Source organism: Bubalus bubalis, chromosome 4 (genome assembly GCF_019923935.1).
Source record: "Bubalus bubalis isolate 160015118507 breed Murrah chromosome 4, NDDB_SH_1, whole genome shotgun sequence".
NCBI classification, from domain to species: Eukaryota; Metazoa; Chordata; class Mammalia; order Artiodactyla; family Bovidae; genus Bubalus; species Bubalus bubalis.
This window is the reverse complement of record NC_059160.1, coordinates 161,082,979-161,090,203: the sequence shown is the minus strand read 5'-3', so window position 1 is coordinate 161,090,203 and position 7,225 is coordinate 161,082,979.

Below are 7,225 nucleotides of genomic sequence, written 5' to 3'. Positions count from 1 at the left end.
TGGGTTCTACAGGCCAGGAATTCAACAGTATGGGTAACTTGTCTCTGCTTCAGCAAGACTGAGGACAGTGTTGGGAAGACCCAAAAGTCAGGAGAACACTAGGGCAGGTACTGGAATCATCTGGAGACTTCTTTACTCACAAGTTGGGTGCTGCTGAGATGGCTGGAAGGCTGGGCTCCTACCTGCAGCTTCACCAGGATGGGGCTCCAGGTGGGAGCACTTCCATGGTGGCTCAGGGCTGTGTCACCTTCTGTGACATACCTCACACAGATCCCTTCCATGGTGTCCTGTTGGTCAAAGTCATCATGAGCCAGCCCATCTTCAAAGTAAGGAAACACAGTCCCCATCTGTCAATGGGCGAATATCAAAGAATTTGGTGGCCAATTTCTTAAACCCTGAACACGTGGCTTAAATATTGCACAACTCATGCAGCCCTTTGTGCATGGCTGCTGTCTACAGGGCTGGATCCGGGTCTAAGGGGCCGCCGAAGGGTCAGGTCTCAATCCCTGCTGCTGGGTTTCGGGGCTATCTGTCAGGTCCCAGGCAAGGCTCTGGGTGGTGATGATTCTTTTTTTCTATTTTTGGCTCAAGCCCTCCCCTGGACTTTCTTCCAGTGCTGAGTCACTGAGTCACTTTCGGCCAAAGCCCTTTAGAAAGGATGCAGGATCCCTCCACCCTGCAATCCATTGGAATGCTAGTTCTCTAGAGGAGTCCCTTGGGGCCCACCCCCAAACCAGCCTGACATGTCCAAACAGAAGCTTCAAGAAAGTCTGCAGTCAAGAAGACGGCCTAGGAAACACGGTGGTGTCCAACCATGTGCCCAGCAAGGCAATCTGTTTAGCAGAACCATGCAGTTCACCCATCACTCCCGATGGAGCAGAATGGAGGACTCTGAGCCCTCACAGGGAGGAAACAGCAGGTCTCTTCAGATTAGAGGGATGCTCTCTCCTCCTGGGGTCACAGAGCAGCCAGGGGTCATGCAGCCTCCCTGTGATGTGGCTCCTATGTATCTGAGGGTATTCTCCGGAGAAGGGACCAGCTGACTCTCGTGGCTCCTGGGGCAGAGGGCAATGGCTGGCCGAAGGACCTGGCCAGGACACTGGTAGTTTCTCTGTATCTCGAAATCATTTCTGCTGGACAACAGCAAATACTTCTGATAAAATACCTCTGAATACTAAAATACTTCTTTTTGAATACTTCTGATAAAACAAACACATTCCTAAGGTACTTTTGCAATAGCTGTTGGGTATAGTTTTGTTTTTTGTTTCTTTTTAACCCATCTATGTTCTTCAAGATAATTGAGAGTCTGATCAGTTTGATTTCAGTAAAGCAGGAAATGGCAGGGTGCGTGTGCCCTGCTCGTGGCTCTGTAATGAAAAGTGTTGCTTTGTTTTCTAACTCTGTACAACACATTATGAGGGGTTCCTAGGAGACTCAATGGTAAGACTCCACCTGCCAATGCAGCAGGTGCAGGAGACACAAGTTCGATTCCTGGGTCAGGAAGATCCCCTGGAGGAGGGCATGGCAACCCACTCCAGTACTCTTGCCTGGAAAATCCCATGGACAGAGAAGCCTGGCGGGATACGTTCCATGGGGCCGCAAGGAGTCAGACACGACTCAGAGACTGAGCAGCACAATACTTTATATACACATGAACTTTCTCATTATCCGCAGACCCAGGGTTTCTCAGTCTCTGAAGCCGCATTCATTTTCTTCCACTGCAATGGTGGGGAAGAGCAGAAGCCGATCTAGTCAGCTGAGTTCAGTTTGTTCCCCACATGATTTGAGACATCATTTTCACTGGGCACAGGATTCTGTGAGATGTCCAACGGACTTTCATAAATTCTCCTTCTGCGTATACTATCCAGAGAGGATGATCTTGTTGGCAACTAAGAAATCTATTACATAGATTCACTGCCCTTATAGCATCAGAAGATAATTATCTGATCTTGTGTCTCCTTCCAAAAAGCTATGAGCTCTTTTAGGGCAGAAACTTGGTTTTGTTCATTTGTGAACATGCAGTGGCTGGCACATAGCGGACATTTTGGGAATATTTTTGAACAAATAACAACAAGCAAGAGTATGGATTTTGAGGGGACAGAAGACCCAACAGCCATCAAGCCTGAGCTAGTCCTTCATCATCTCTGATTCTAAGAGGATTCTCTGGACCCTTTGGACTCCCCCGAGGAGGGACGCCTACTCAGCCAACCCAGTGAAAACAGTCCTGAAAAGGATTTAATGGGGAAGGCACCTTCTCGCAACTCTCTTGGCACCTACTTGGCACCAGGCCCTGTTTCAGATTCTGACACTGCAGTGACAAACAAGCCCAGCACAATCAGTCCTTGATTGAGCCCCTTTATAAGAGCTCACCGCCTCCAACCACTATCCCATGGAAATGCGGGCAATGGCCAGAACCAGGCACATGCCCACACATGCCCACCAGAGCTAAGTTCTTACTGCCACAGGAATAGGGCCAGTACGCCGGGCCTGGCCTCTTTCCTATTTCTCCTTAAGCACCGGGTCACTCGGCTGAGGTTGACTGCTTGGACAGAATCAGGATTCTCTTGGTAAGACACAAAAGGAGGAATAGACCTGGAGGCAACTTCCTACACTGTCTGTTACCAAGCAGTCCACCTGTAACCAGTTTGGAGCTGGCCAGGTAAGCCTAAAGAAGCCAGTGCTTGAGCAGGGTCTCAAGAATGACTCACTGCTTATCAGCTAGACAGGACAGAAAGAACATTCCGGGCAGAGAGAGGAACGCAAATATCCAAGAAGTCTGGTCTCTATCAGACAACAGGAATGATATGTTCATGCCAGTGGAGGTGGGAAAGTCCAAAGATAAAAAGGTCAAGGGTCAAGTCAGGGAGGGCTTGAGCTATCAGGCTGAGAGGTTCAAACTATTTCCAGGGAAATGGGGGCTTTTCAGCCTCAGGAATGGGGTATCAGGGATGAATCTTGGTAAGATTTCCATCAGTAGCACAGAAGGCGAGCATGCCTGCAGAATTCTGGAGTCTCAGAGCCAAGAGTGAAGCTTTTGCGCTGATGGTGCTGCCGTCCACCTTTCCAGCCCAGTGCTCTGTGGTCCTGGAGATAGTTCTTGAGAAAGAAGCTGAGTCTGGATACTCTCTGTCCTGATCCTGGGAAGTGAAATCTTTCTATGCAGTTGTGATGGAGCCCCAGGCCACTGTATCTCTGTCTCCATAGAGAGGAGCAGATGCTGATTTCCACAGCTCTCCTCATCAGCGTGTAAATTCTGAAATAACTCTGTGAGATCTGAGCCTGAGTATGAGATTCTGGGGACTTCTGTGATCCCAAGTAGATATCCAAGTTCCCGAGTGGGATGGGCCAAAGTGGACCTGTCTGACATCCTTGTGTCCCCCTGCCAGTCTATTCCTGGCTCTGGGCCTGGCCCTGGGGCTGAACTCTGATGGAATTCTGGGGCTACTGGCTTGGAGATTAGGGCTCGCACCATCTCTGTGATGTGTCCTGGAGCTGCTCCCACCAGCATCTCTCTGACCTGAACTCCAAAGGTGCCCAGCTTAGCTGGACAGGCTCACCTCACTCTGTCTGGGCCAGTCGGCTCTGGCCAAGAGCCCTGCTTTGTAGCCAAGCCTTTCTCTCCATAACTCAGTATTTCTCCTAATCCTGAAATGCCTTGCTGCCAGAGTGACCAGTGTAGCCACGGGTGAACCATGACTGCCCTACCCCATTGCCCCTGTGTCTGCCATCTATAGCTTCTCACAGATAAATTCCCTCTCCCTCACCTCCATCCCACTCTGCTATAAATTGATCCTAATTAAAACAAAAGTCATTCATCTCAGCTCTGCCCCTGGTCTGGTGGGACATGGGCCATCATCTCCTAACTTAAGATGAACTGACCCACCACAGACACCAGACTGCCATATTCCCCGGGTTTCCTGTACCAGACTGCCTGGGACCTGCTGCTCCCTGTTGCCCTTGGTTTCAGCCCCTGCTCCCCCTCCTGGTTCCCCTGAAGACCCATTTCCAGGTCTGTGTTCTGAGGGGCAGTCCCTTTCACACCTTGGGTGAAGTCACTGCTCCACCCTCTTCCCTGCTGCCCCATGTGACCGTATGTGATTTGTAAGGCCTCCTCTGGCCCTCAAGAGCCAAAACCACCTTCGCCCAAGCAGGCAGAGCCCAGCACTTCATGGACGCAGCAGGGAGCACCAAGTTGGCTTAGAAACCCATTCTCACGGTGCCCTCTGGTGGCTTACTCGGATTAGCAGAAAGTCGAAATGTCAGAGTAGGAGTGGGCACTCAGTACTCTGAGGTGCCCAGGCGGGAGGGATGAGGGGCTGTGGCGGAGGATCCCTGGCCTCATCGGCACTGGGCATGGGAAGTTTCCAACTTTCTTGGATGTCAGCTTTCCGGAGTCTCCTCACTGCTAAGCAGTGAGCTTCTCCAGCTGGATTTCTAAACCACTAACCTGCACTAGTCACAGCTGCAGTTACCGCCTTCCCCACTTTGTTCCCTGGGGAGGGACATGCCCAAGGCTACTTAGCTGGACACAGTCAGGATACACCTTGAACTTCAAGGCCGCTGACGTTCTTACTGACTCCTATATGTTTTTCTTTTTTTTTAATTTTTAAATTAGAGGATAATTGCTTTACAATGTTGTTGGTTTATGCTATTCAACAAAGCAAATCAGTCATAATTATATATATATCTCCCTTTCTTAAGCCTCCCTCCTTCCTGGTTTTTCTTTAATCAGGCTTTTTTTTTTAATTTTATTGGAGTATACTTGATTTACAATTGTGTTAGTTTCAGGTGTACAGCAAAGTGAATTAGTTATATATAAATATATATATATATAAATATATATATATATATAGCCACTGTTTTTTTTTTAATTTTCTTTTCTACTATACAGAGTACTGAGTAGAGTTCCCTACGCTATATAGCAAGTCTTATTAGTTTTAATTAATTACTTGTTAAATATTAAATATAATGCGCACTGGTAAAAAATAGAGATAAATCATAGACATAGACTTAAAACCTTCTAGAATAGGCAGAATATCTTCTTACCTTACGATAAGAAAATATTTCTTAGACAAGACACACAAATGAGTAACTACAGTGGAAAACACTGATAAATTGGACCTTATCAAAATTTTAAATGTTGTCAGTAAAGAAATTAAAAGACAAGTTAAACTGGGAGAAAGTATTCATAAAACATACCAAACAAGGGATTTGATCCCATAATGTCTAAGAATTACTACAACTCATAATCAAAATGTATAAACTTCCAGTTATAAGATGAATAAACTCTGGAGATCTGATATACAGCATAGTGATCACAGTTTTAATGCTATACTATATACTTCATTTTCTTGGGCTCCAAAATCACTGCAGGTGGTAACCTCAGCCAAGAAATTAAAAGACACTTGCTCTTTTAGAGCAGCGTATTAAAAAGCAGAGATATCACTTTGCCAACAAAAGTCTGTCTAGTCAAAGCTATGGTTTTTCCAGTAGTCATGTATAGATGTGAGAGTTGGACCATAAGGAAAGCTGAATGGTGAAGAATTGATGCTTTTGAACTATGGTGTTAGAGAAGATTCTTGAGAGTCCCTTGGACAGCAAGGAGATCAAACCAGTCGATCCTAAAGGAAATAAATCCTGAATATTCATTGGAAGGACTGATGCTGAAGCTGAAACTCCAATACTTTAGTCATCTGATGTAGAGTTGACTTATTAGAAAAGACCCTGATGCTGGGAAAGATCAGAGGCAGGAGAAGAAGGGGATGACAGAGGACGAGATGGTTGGATGGCATCACCGACTCAATGCACATGAGTTTGAGCAAGCTCTGGGAGATGGTGAAGAACAGGAAAGCTTGGCGTGTTGCAGTCCATGGGCCCACAAAGAGTTGGACGCCACTGAGCAACTGAACAATATACTTGAAAGGTGATAAGAGATCTTAAGTGTTCCCAAAATAAAACAAATAGTACTTTTGAGCTATGATACAGGTGTTAGCTAACACTGTGGTGGTAATCATTTTACAATACATAACTGCAGCAAATCATACTGTTTGCTTTCAGCTTACTCAATGTTATATGTCAATTATATCCATAAAGCTGGAAGAAAAACAAAAATTTCTACAGCTCAATAGTAAAAAGCCCGATTTAGAAGCATGAAGTCCTAAGAAAACACAAAGGAATATGTACAAGTAGCCAATATGGACATAAAAACTGCATGGCTTTTAAGAATTTCAAATAGGTCCATCTGTTTTGCTAGCGATAAAGTAAATGATACAAAGACTTTTGAAAATAGTTGGTCATTTCTTATAAATTTAAATATGTACCCTATTAAATCATCCAGCAATTCCGTTTTTAGGTTTTTATCCAAAAGAAATGAAAACTCATCTCCAATAAATAGACTTACAGACCATGTGTATAGAAGCCTTATTCATAAAAGATAAAAACAAGAAACAATTCAAACATCTATCCACAGGGGAGTAAATAAACAAATTGCAGTGTACCCATCCTAGGGAACACGGCTGCTGCTGCTGCTAAGTCATTCAGTCGTGTCCGACTCTGTGCAACCCCATAGACGGCAGCCCACCAGGCTCTCCCATCCCTGGGATTCTCCAGGCAACACTCACAGGCAATAAAAAGGAAATGAACTACATGCACATCACAATGCAAAAGGATCTCAGAAACATGTTCTGGACCAAAAGAAGCCAGACGTAAAGGAACATACAATGCGTGATTCCATTTGTACAAAACTAATCTACGGTGAAAGAAATCAGACTACTAAACACCCTGGGAGTTGGGGATGGAGTGATGTAGCAGAGATTAACTAGAAGAAGAGCAAAGGAACTTTCTGAGACATTAGAAATGTTTTAAATCTTATAAAGAGTGGGTCACAAGAGTGCATGCATTAACCCAAACGTAATGAATTGCAAAATTTAAGATTGGTGCATTTCATTGTATATGAATTATTCATCAGTAGAAATATAAATAAAGCTGTTATGAACATTTGAATGAAGTTTTTGTGTTGACCTAGATTTTCTCTAATAAATTCCCAGGAATACAATTGTTGGGTAATGTGATAAATGCAAATCAAGGACATTTAGGATGTTTGGGGTTGTTGTTGAAAATAAGTTGTAATAAACATCCTTGTACGACTTCATACAGTACGGGACAGACTCCTAAAATATACTGCATGGATCAAAGGGCATGTAAATTGTATTTGAGATAAATGTTG